General features: G+C 35.0%; 2 long non-coding RNA genes across 5 annotated transcripts; one reads left to right on the top strand and one right to left on the bottom strand.

Annotated features, from left to right (window-relative positions):
* Positions 1–467: 467 nt before the first annotated feature.
* LOC118753076 lies at positions 468–8516 on the bottom strand. Of its 4 annotated transcripts, none has more exons than XR_004994778.1 (3): positions 8318–8516; positions 7910–8036; positions 468–482 (listed from the first exon to the last, which is right to left on the bottom strand). It is a non-coding gene; the product is annotated as an uncharacterized LOC118753076 (long non-coding RNA). The 4 variants fall into 4 exon arrangements; XR_004994776.1 differs by lacking the exon at positions 468–482 and adding an exon at positions 2694–2708; XR_004994777.1 differs by lacking the exon at positions 468–482 and adding an exon at positions 6899–7323.
* Positions 1240–1639, top strand: LOC118753077. Its single transcript, XR_004994779.1, has 2 exons — positions 1240–1301; positions 1361–1639. It is a non-coding gene; the product is annotated as an uncharacterized LOC118753077 (long non-coding RNA).
* Positions 8517–12148: the final 3632 nt, after the last annotated feature.

Raw genomic sequence — 12148 nt, 5'->3', positions numbered from 1 at the left:
TTTGACTCTAAAGCTAGCGTGACGAAACGCTGTAATGGTATTTAATTTTTATTGTTTGTTTTTCGCTTTTATGTTGTATGTATTTATGAAAATACCTTGAAAAACATAAAAAGCCGAATAACACAGGACTAAAACAAAAAAAATCTATGAATTGAACATTTTTCTTTTAATTTGACCATCATATTGGATTCGCCATTTTGAATTCGGAAAATCTGAATTCAAATTCGAAAACCCCTAACGGGAAGCATAGGGCAACAATAATAAAAATCTATGAACTGTAAACCTATAACTCCATTTCCGTGTGTATATTCTTCGATTTTTCATTTCCTAAGTAAAACGAAAAGTTTATAGTAAGACATAAAAAACATAAGAAATACATACCTGTGTATGTATATGTACATATGTATGTATATGTTCATATAGCAAAAATATGTTCATTTTTGGCATCATTCGCAGCGCACCTTGAGACCGTCAGGTTCTAACTGTAAATTACAAATTCAACTAAGAGCGGAGTGCTGTGGCTCATCGTCCAACTTACGGAAGCTATTTATTTTCCAACAACGGTGGATGTCCACGTATGCATGCAAAAAAATTTTCTAGAATTTAACTGAGTGGAACAACGCTACCTCGGTAGTCGTAATTCTAAAAAGTGCTAAATGCTAAATGTTAAGCCCGGCCTGAAATTTTTAACGCATGTACGTATGTATGTAGACAGTTGAATACGTAACGCATACATTGTAGTTGGCGGAATGGCATTCTTTCAGCTCAAATATTTTCATTGTTTACTAAGCAAATACATACATACATATGTATGTATGTACATAGATGCGTATGGAAAGGTACGTTAAAACAACACCAATAACAAAAGCCGATGGCCCAGTTTAAAAAGTTTTGTTTTGTCCCCCTCTTAAAAGTCGGGTCATGGCAGTAAAAATGGTGGAGTAAAAAAAAAAAAAAAATAAGAATGCAATACTACGTAGACGAGGTATAGTGATACAAACATACATCCATACATATTTGCTTCGTACGTTTATTTGTATGTATGTACATATGTATATGTAAAAAAAGTTAAAAAATGCGGAGTTTATTACTCAGCAGGAAATAATAAAAATTAAACAAAGTTAGCCGTAAGCGAATTGTGAGTAGTGAAGAAGCGTAGAAATATCGAGATTCGCGCGATTAGTAAGCTCTGCCGTTCAAGAAGTATGTACGTATGTATGTAAGTATTTAAGCCACCAACGGGTGCCTGCCTGAAAGCTGCACCGCTAGAATTCACTGATCTTTTAGCTCTGAAGATATAAGTTTGTATTATCGTACATACATACTTACATACAAACAATTGCAATTAAATTCATTGCAGTCACTTCAGCTGAACTTTAGTAAATTTGGTGAAACTGCCGAGCAACATTCTGGCCAACCCTTTGTAAGAAACTTGTACAGATACGAGTATAAAAAAAAACCATAGATTGAGCTCAGAAATTCTTAAAAACATCCAGATTTATTACTACATACTTCAAATCAGCATTTAAAGTTTTATAAAGAAGAAGGTCATAATCGTAAAAATCTGCGCCTCTTTGCTTACCGTGGCCCCATTTGAGGTGTTGTTAAAATATATTGTATGTGTTGTTAAAAAAAAAAACAGTAAAACTACCAAATTTCACCGATTCTTCGAAATGCACTCACATAAAAGTGAAACGAGTTGAGACAAATGCTAATTTTGTACACAAAAAGACGGAGGTTGTGCGACAAATTAAATAATGGAAAAATCAAAAACAAGTTTCCACAAACAAAGGGATACAAATCACGTTATTTTAAAGTCACCTATCTACATACATACATACATATTTATTTTAAAAAGATGAAAGGTCTTTGGAGAAAATAAAAAAGAAAATATAAAAAAAGCTGACAAATGAGTTTTATTAAAGTGGAGCATACCAACCTAGATACATTCATATGTACTTACATATATAAGTACATACACATGCATGTGCTTGATATATTTGTTTTAGTTATTAACATGTTTAATTTTATTACCCGTTTTTAAATGCATTTTAACTTATTTTCCAATTTTAATTTTATGCACCAGTTACGTTACAGAGAAAGATTTAATAGCACTCTAGTTTAAAAGCTGTTTTTTATCAAAATGGATGAATCATTTGCTTATACATATTTTAATATGTAGATATGCATTATACTTAATTATATTTAGTAGAAATATATGCACAAACATATACAGCACACTTGCATAACTAAATAGATACATAAGTATGTATGTAAGCAGGTGTGTCTCGAAGTTTATAAATATTAATTATGGAAACATCGAGCAAAGCAATGATCTAAGGGCAATTCCTTGAGAAACATACATCCCTACATACATACATATGTATGTATGTAAACTTTAATTTAGTTACTTTGCTATACATATGTATGTCATTCAATAAGTCCACATTTAAACAATACCTAGTGCTTCAAAACAATTATAATTAATTAGCGGGCTTGCGATAACTATAGTTTTTTTTTTCATTTAAGCACTTATATAATTTCAGTTGTCGATTTGATTCTACCATTTCGAGAAAATATCAGGTGGCCCAATTTCTGGAAATTTTCTTGGCTGATAAACAATTATCACTTCTCAGATATCACTGATTGAATTTCAAAACCGTGCTGCCACCATTTGATTTTCTGATACGAGTAAGTACTTAATGATTCTGCAAACAAATAATTGAACGAAAAAGTCAGTTTATATCGAGCAAGGTTTCATATTTTAGTTGTTTTAAAAATTTCTGTACACATTCGATAGGGCGGTACTCCTCCTGTAATAGTAGTATTTTTTTATTTATTTTACAAAACGTTGTGTGACGAGATATAAGGATTTATATGAGAAGAATTTTAGAAAATTTCTGAAATTCAGATATCTTTTGCAAATATCGAGCCCTAACCGCCAAAATAACGTAAGCGACATTTTTTTCAAAAATTTTCTTTTTGACGCAAAAATATTCGTAGAGCATCTAGATGCATTTCTGCATCAAAAATAATTTTTTTTAAAAAAAGTCTCTTAAGTTATAAACACATTTATAAAAACTTGTTTATGATAACTCGCGTAAATCATGATTCTTTTTAAAATATATACATATGAATGCGATTTTCCGAACCGTTTGCTGACTGCTGAAAACAGCCGCTTTTAAATTGGATGTTCGTTTTTAAAAAACATATTAAAACCAAGTTTCAAAAGCCGCATAGTCTAAACCAGGGATGGGCAGATTTTTGGCTCTTAAAGCCGCCAAAGAGCCAGCAAGTGCTAAGCAAGAGCTTAATCAGTTCTCAGGGTAGAAGGGGTGTACAAAATACATTAAAAGCATTATATATAATAATAATAGATTGGCGCTTACACATATGTTAGTGTTTGGCCGAGCTTCTCCTCCGATTTGTGGCGTGCGCCTTGATGTTGTCACACAAAGCGGAGGGACCTACAGTTTTACGCCGACTCCGAACGGCGATTGTATTTTTATGAGAAGCTGTTTTTCATGGCAGAAATACACTCGGAGGTTTGCCATTGCCTGCCGAGGGACGACCGCTGTTAAGAAAAAACCTTTTTTCTATATTTTTGCGATGTTGCTTTGACCAGGGTTTGAACCCAGGCATTGTGGAGTGGAAGCGCGCACTGCTTACCACTACACCACAGCGGACGAAAGCATTATAACGGGTGATTTTTTTGAGGTTAGGATTTTCATGCATTAGTATTTGACAGATCACGTGGGATTTCAGACATGGTGTCAAAGAGAAAGATGCTCAGTATGCTTTGACATTTCATCATGAATAGACTTACTAACGAGCAACGCTTGCAAATCATTGAATTTTATTACCAAAATCAGTGTTCGGTTCGAAATGTGTTTCGCAAACCCAATTGCTGCGAACGGCGACGAATCGACATTTCACGGTCTTCAGCAACACTCTCAGAAACAGACGCAATATTCTCTTCTGTACGCACTGTACGCATTCGTGTGGTTGGTTTAATGTCCAATAAAGTAAACTGAGTGCGAAACTTGGTCACAATCGCATTAATTGTTTGCTCACTTGGTCGATTATGTAGACCATAAATCGGACGCGCGAAACACATTTCGAACCGAACACTGATTTTGGTAATAAAATTCAATGATTTGCAAGCGTTGCTCGTTAGTAAGTCTATTCATGATGAAATGTCAAAGCATACTGAGCATCTTTCTCTTTGACACCATGTCTGAAATCCCACGTGATCTGTCAAATACTAATGCATGAAAATCCTAACCTCAAAAAAATCACCCGTTATATACATATTTGTAATGAGAGTCGGAGTACAAGAAATTTGAATACGCTCTTCTTCCCCCTTTATGCTGGCTCTTGATGTTGCATCTCATCTACCACCTAAATGTGTCAAGCCGGCTCCTAAGTGCAAAAGGCTCCAGGGAGCCACTTTGCCCATCTTTGGTCTAAGCAAAGATAACAATATGGAGTAAAATAGAAAATCTCCATACAATCAAATTTTTGCTTTTAGGCACTTTCAAATTAGTTTAGAAATGAACTTATAATAACCGCACGATCCTGAAACCTTACTAAGAAAAGTTTATATAGCAGTCCTATTTCAAAAATAGCCTTTTACTCTAACGCTAGGGTAATCCACCCTCTTCATATACTATAGCTGGTAAAAAAAATGTTTGAAAACGCATTTGTAACAAATTCAAAATAAGACTTTCTTTTCATAATAAAGAGGGTTCGTTGCGTTGGAAAGAAATTTTACCGAGCAAACATTTTTTCTGAGTGGGTATTCTACCAGAATCCTTCATCAAATTATGGAACAATGCATCCCTCTCAATTCGTGTAACTTGTTTAAGAGTTGCAACGGGGGGCATATCTTCGGTGTTTAGATTTGCTTCGCGAATGGTCTTTAAATGTGCGATATATACGTTCGTAAGCCTCACAGAAGGATGCTGCTTGCCTTTGCCAGGTTTCTTCGGTTAACTCAAGATATTTTCAAAAAAAAAAACCCCGAATATTGATTCAAGATTCTTGAAAGCATCAAATCTTCTTGTCCTATTTTCAAAAACGCAGTCCAACTGAATGTAAAACAAATTTTGCTTTAACTGACTCTCAGAATTTGAATTCATTAATTCCTGAGGTAACTCGCCAAAATTGCGCTTCCTTGTTGACGAAAATCGTTTTTAAAAGCCACTTATTAAGTTTCGAGACACGCTAATCACGAATATTATGTCAAATTAATTGTTGACAGCGGTCAAATAAGCTGTAAATTTCTCTAGAAGTAAGCGAATTCTCCCAAAAAATTTGGCCCACTAAGTTCTAAAACTAACTGATCTTGAATTCTATATAATAGTTAAATTTTTTCAGTTGATAACTATCATTTTCTCTAAAAACAAGACTGTCTTGGAGTTGAGTAATACAATATTTTCGCTTAGTAAAAGAAATGATTAAGAGGACATATTTAAAACGAATTTAGAATTAAATTATGAAATAGGAACAGTTATTGTAATCATACAGGGTATTTGGTAGACGTTGAACATTGGCGGTCCAAAATAAGTAAAGTCGGAACTTTAATGCTCTCACCCCTAGGATTGTTCTATATCGAAAAAATATACCCTATTTTTTATTTTGAAATCAAAAAATATTTAGCGGTCGCTCAAAGCGCTTGAAGTTTTCCATGTATTTTAAATAGGAAGTAAACTACTTTTCGTAGAAACGGTATAGAATTCTTGAAAATCAATATTTTTCGATCTGAAAACTCTGGTTCTCTTCAGTAGACTTCAAATAAACATACCTAATTCTTTGTTTAACAATTTTTTTAAACTTAAGATTTTATATTTATCGCCCATTGCGTTTTCTGGCATTTTCTGGGGGTTTTGGCGGACCTGTAAACTATAGCTACTATGAAAAAGTGGTTAAATAAATAATTGGGTATTATTATAAAGTCGACGGGAACTTATTGCTCGGCTCCGCAAAGTGACCAAAGTTAAGTTTTCAAACCCTTCCCTCTAAAAATTGGAGTACAGAAAATGCAACGCACTCAATTAAGCAACTGTTTTTTTTGAAGATTTGCTTAAAAAGCAAACGAATTTTTAAGCATGAAAACCAAAAAAAAATTAACTAAAACAAACCTAAGAAACTCGAATTATCCCCAAAAGAATCAGAATTTGTTGCTCTGTGTTAGCGTGTGTTTTAATCATTATTTTTTTGTGGAATTAACAATTTTTATTTCATTAGGTTTCTCGAATTTTTAGAAACTTAATATGTATGTATGTATGCGGACTTAAAAATTCAAATTGAATCGCAAAATACGCGAATCACGAAAACGCAAAATACAATTTAGAAAAACAAATGAGTATTTGTAATTTGAACACTTATTATTTTATTTGTATTTTTTGCTCAAAGTACATACTTTATTTTAATTGAAATGTATGGCACATCGAGTTTTAAAACCAGAAATGTACTAAAATGTTGCGAGCGAAAAAAAAAACGACAAAATAACAAATATGGATGTACATACATGCTTGCACTTTAATACAGTATCTACCTAAATTGTTCCTCATTCGCTTTAATGCTCGTTTGTACTATAATTATAAACACCGGTGAGATTCACTCTATTAAGTGTATGCATGTATCTACTTAGAATTCTTTGCGGCGTTAGAAACTTATTTAACGATTTTTTTAAACAGTTAGTGCAATTAGATTGACTGACAGCTGTGAAGTGGGCAATCCCATCCAAACGGCGCGTTTGAGTTAGAGTGAATAATTGTACATACATATATATGTATATAGACAGACTTGGAAAGTGTTATTGCCAATTTAAGAATTCAATATAAAAAAGCTACTGCACTTTTCATAATGCATTTAAATACATATTTATATAATCTTTAAATCTGCTGCAACTGTGCGCTTTCATTTCAATTGCCTTGCAACGTAATTTCACTTTAAATTGAAATGATGGCTGCTGCATGCATGACCGTTAATTGAGAAATTACTAGAAGTAATAAATCAAACGATGATGTACATTTATACATACTTATGTGGTGTAGGTAAGTGAAGGTATATGCATATGTATATGTGTACCTACATATAGTATATTTTTAGAAATACATATTATTCACGCATGATAGCCTCATACATACGGATGTATGTATAATATACATATGCACATTAGGGTGCCTCCACAAATCGAGTACTTTTTTAAATAAAATAAATAAGTTAAAAAAAACTGTTTGTGCCAAAGTTTACTGTGTACTTGCCCGGTTATCTGGTTAAACATTGTTATTCTGTAGTGCATGTTATTGTTGTAAACTGAATAAAAAAAATAGCGAACACTGTTAAGAACTAATTTTATTTATAGAATGCTTGATTTTTAGAGGTACATATTTTCAAATCGGTTCAGTTCACGTAAATCTTAATATTTTTCCGAAATATTTTTGCGCAAGTCTTCAAATGAAATAAATTTTATAAGTCCGGTGGAAAAACTGTACCGATTTTTTTTGTATGGAGAGTTGTGTGCCCTAATCTAGTACATACATACATACATACATATGTATTTAGAAGAGTAGAAATTTTGATTAGAAAAAATGCAATTATGATTCTGCTGATGGTCTTACCAATAAACAAGCAAACTGTGTAAATCGTTTTATGTAGGTGCTTCAAATATAAATTGCGACATACATACATACATATGTACATACATACCCATGTACATAGCGCAATATTTATGCATGGACTACATACATACATATATGTATATGTGCGTGGCCTATCTATTTTTTCCAGTGCTGCACACATCTGTGTTGCACATGTTGCCGCTATTGCAATGCACAAAGGTATGCACATACATATGTATTTATATATTTTTTACATGTAAAATTTTCTAAGGTGTACTTACTCTCCATAGTATGGCAACGCCTGTAGATAGCCGAATATGGCTAGTAGTGTTAGCAATAAAACGCTACCTCGCAACATTTTTTTGCTTTGTAGTTTCCACCCAAAAGTGAAATGTTACACCAAAATCACTAAAAAAAATAATAATAATTAAAAGAAAATCACTAAAAACAATAATAATAATTAAAAGAAAATCACTAAAATATATTTTTGTTTATTTTTTTACGATGAATTGTCTTGCTAGTAGCGTGAAATTGTCACCGACTGCAGTTTTCACGAAGACTTTCAAAATTGGTTTTTGTCTTCTTTTACACTACACTTTTAACACTGTCTTCACTATTTAATCACCGTAATTATACGGCAGGAGTTTCTTGCAAAATACTAGTAGGTAAAACTCTGTTGAAATGCTTACAAGTCTCTATAAAATTTGTATGTATTTTCTTTTCTTTCTGCAATATGTATGTATGTTGTTTCTCGAATGTTTTGAAATCTATGTTTAGTGTTTCGTCGCTTTATCAGCTTTTTCGTTAGTTTTATATGAGTTGTTCTCTATAGCACCGTTCAATATAAACTGAGCGCACAGAACAACAGTGCCGGTATTTATAAGGTGCGCTTCCCCCTACACATCTCCTGCCACTTGGATCGTACTGTATGTATGTAGTAGTTGGCTGAGTGATCGCTTAGTTGATCGGCTGTCTCGCTGGCAGGCTTGCTATTATACGTTGTTGGTTTATCGAGTACGTTCGTTTGTTGATGACTTACTGGCTGCTGGCAAATCTTCATGCGGCGGCTGAGGTCTGGTCCGGCGTGACCTGGCTGCCTTTTGCTTGTTTTCGTTGACTGCCTGGATGAATAGCGTTTGGTTTGATGGCGGCTGCGGCAGCTAATGCGTTGCGGCTTTGTATGAATTAGAGATGCGCCCGGGACTAAATATTCAATCCCGATCCCGCCCATCACGACATTCAATTTTTAGGACCCGGACCTGCCCATCCCGTCTTTTTTAGATTTGTACCGCGCGTTCCGTGGGTTCTCATATCTATCACTATGGCTCTCAAACAAATTGTGAATAACATATATATGTTCATAAACATATATGTATGTACTCAAATATATTTTTACCGAATATTCTACTTTCGGCATACTGAAAGATCTGGCGGGTTTTATTGGGAATGTCGGGAAAGGATTTTTTTCACTTGCCGATACCGCCCATCCCGACCATTTTGAAATTAGTCCCGTGGGCTCCGCTGGTCCCGATATCACGCCCATCTCTAATATGAATATATTACAATACATATGTATGTAGATGAATTCCTGCAGCAATAAGGCGGCCAATTTTCCGTTAAGTACTAGTACTTCACTGGTTAAAATTTGACTGGTCAGAATTGGACATTTGCTGGCATCGAAAATTTCAGCCTTCGACCAGTCCCCAAGGAACCGGCCTAGAGATAGACGAAAAGTACAGTTCGGCAGTGACAGGGTAGTGTTGTCTTGCAATTCAATAAAAAAAAAATTAAAGAACACCACCCTGTAAATGTCCCAATCGCTTGGTCTGGCCTTGATGCGAAGTGAACATTTGAACACACATTTACATGCGTGGCTCAGTGCGCAGAGATACTTGCCACTATTTGTTAGCTTTCTGGAGGGTCCGGGTTAAAATGCCGTCAGAAGCAACATGGTTATAAAATGATAAAATTTGTTTTTTCTGCGTTTCCGAATTATGAACAAACATCTGCGAAGTGCAGAACGCAATCTTACTCTAACGAAAAAAATCTCCAAAATTGGACTAGTCTGGGACTATCTTACGGTCAGTGTTGATTGGACCGGTCCTTTTCCAATGACACGCCAATGCTAAAAGTGGCAGTTGAAACCATAGGCAGGGGAATTATAAGGGAGTAGTGCTGGTAACAATAGGGACTATCTGAGGGCTAACCTAGGGCGAGTCTGAATTGCTGCAGGGATACATGGTTTATGGCACTTTGGTTGGCTTGTGTGTCGATTGTTGCCGTCGTGGCGCTTGTCCCCCCATATTTAATCGAATTTGTCCATACTTTGTCTTCTTCGTAATTGTTTTTTTTTTTTTGCGTGCAATATCGATTTGGTTGGCCTGCATTTTCTGCTATCTGCTTATTTCTTATGAGGTTTTATCTTACGCAGTCTTAAATATTTTTTTAAGTATTTTCTACCTTGGCTTTGTTGTCTTACCTGACTGTTTGCCTTCTCCACTTTCTACCGTGCTAAAGATAATATGTATGTATGTAGTTACTCGTGGATCGACAGTTGCAATAATGTGGCCAAGCTTTGTTGAGGTGTGTATTGAATTGTTCTCGATTTTTGCCTGCCGGTATAGTTGAAGTGGCTGCGACCACAGAGAAAGGTGAATGAGACCAAGAGATGCGAGGTATAAATAATTACATATGGGCATTTCCTGCGTTACGGACGTTCCATGCGGAGATAACTTTCATTATAAAAACAATTGTAGGCTTTGGATCCAAACATTTTGTTTGAATGTCACAAATTTCCTACATCCAACACAAGTAAAACTGTTTTCCATAAATATCCCCTAGTTAGTTTAGGGCGCCTAAAAATAGCTGTAAGGACGTTCCTAAAAGGCATGATTCAAAATTAAATATTATTGAATCATGCCTCAAGTATGTATGTACATCAGCTGACAAAGTTTATAAAATTCTGTTCATCTATTAAAGCTACGAAACAATGATGTATGAGTCGTTGGTAGATGAGTCAGCAGTCTTTGCCGTCATGGTAGTTTTAACTTCATAAAGGTGTTCAGTACTTGTCAAAAACGGGTCAAAGTTATTCGGACGTTCTAATGTTGTCCAGTGAACAGAAATGCTCATGTTTATTAAAGAATTCGTCGCAGGGATTGATATTTTTATTCAAATATGGGTTTTATTCTTAGTCGCTGCATATGAGAATGTATGTAAAAATTAATTACATAGCTAACTATGGGCGTTAGAATCTTTCTCGCGGTCAGAACAGTTGAGACGGCACTCGAATGCAGTCTTCCTCGACATAGAGGAAGCCTTTAACAATGTCTGTGTAGAAGCTATTCAAAAATCCCTGGACGAGCTTGGCATGGAGGAGGCTATAAACTCATGATTTATGGCGATGCTTTGCAGTAGAATGATTTCAGCTGTAATGGGAAGCTGCCAAAAAGGAACGTCAGTAGGGGTACTCCTCAGGGTGGAGTGATTTCTCCAATTTTATGACCTACCACTATCAACTTAGTACTAGTCAAGCTCAACCAAAGGGGAAGTAAAAGTAATGACCTACGCTGATGATGTAGTACTTTCATCAACCAGGTTGTTTTCTTCTATGATGAGCATTTTAAAATTTTAGCAAATAAAGTAAACGTGACCAAAACTTTTAACTTAAGACCATTTGTAACACATTTTTGCATAATTTTTGATAAGGAATTTAAAAGGCATAAGACGTACATAATCACTAGATATACTTTTAATTCTTTATGAATTTGTATCTTAATTAGCGAAGTATGTTTTTTACAAAGAATATAAAGAAAAAGAAGTTTGCAAATCGCTAATCTTGTAAATCGTTGTACCTATTAGTATATTTCAGCTGTCAATTGGCTTCATGAAATTTGGTCCAGATGGGTTTTTATTTTTTGCTTTTGGTTGTCTCGTTTTAGGAAATGCCCATATGTTTATGTGTGCGCCAGTGCATAGTGTGGGCATTTGCTTAATAACAAAAAAATCCCCAATTGTTGATACTTCAGATGATAATTAAAGTATGTACATGTTTAATTCTGTCGATAAATACATACATAAGGAGATTTCCAGAATCTAAGTACATATGTACATACTTATGGACATCCATGAATATATAAACATGATTAGGTATTAGGAGTGCAGTCTGCCACTCCGACTTGTTCGATTTAAGGGCTCGCTAAAGTCAACAGCGTCTGTTCATCAGTAGATACGGCTACAAGCGAGCATCTGTGTGGGTAGCTGGCGCCTCGCTATATAAACGTGTAATCAAAAATTCGCCCAGGTTCAGGTTGTGCGCTGGGTCTTATTACCCGCCGCATAAATCAAAGTTCTAACAAAGCCTTGCCTGTAGCCCGTTCCTTGAATGCTACCCATGGCGAACACTTAAAAGAATATGGTTTGATGATATCTGGGATTTTTAAACCCTTCTTAATGGGGAAGGTTTCTCTGCGTGGCTGGTTGATGTCCGAAAGGCAACTAAGTCTAACATCACCGCTATC

This window comes from Rhagoletis pomonella, unplaced genomic scaffold (assembly GCF_013731165.1).
Source record: "Rhagoletis pomonella isolate Grant_MI unplaced genomic scaffold, Rhpom_1.0 Rhpom_scaffold_02085, whole genome shotgun sequence".
NCBI lineage: Eukaryota > Metazoa > Arthropoda > Insecta > Diptera > Tephritidae > Rhagoletis > Rhagoletis pomonella.
Note: the sequence above shows the minus strand (reverse complement) of the source record. Positions and strands in the feature narration are given on the sequence as shown.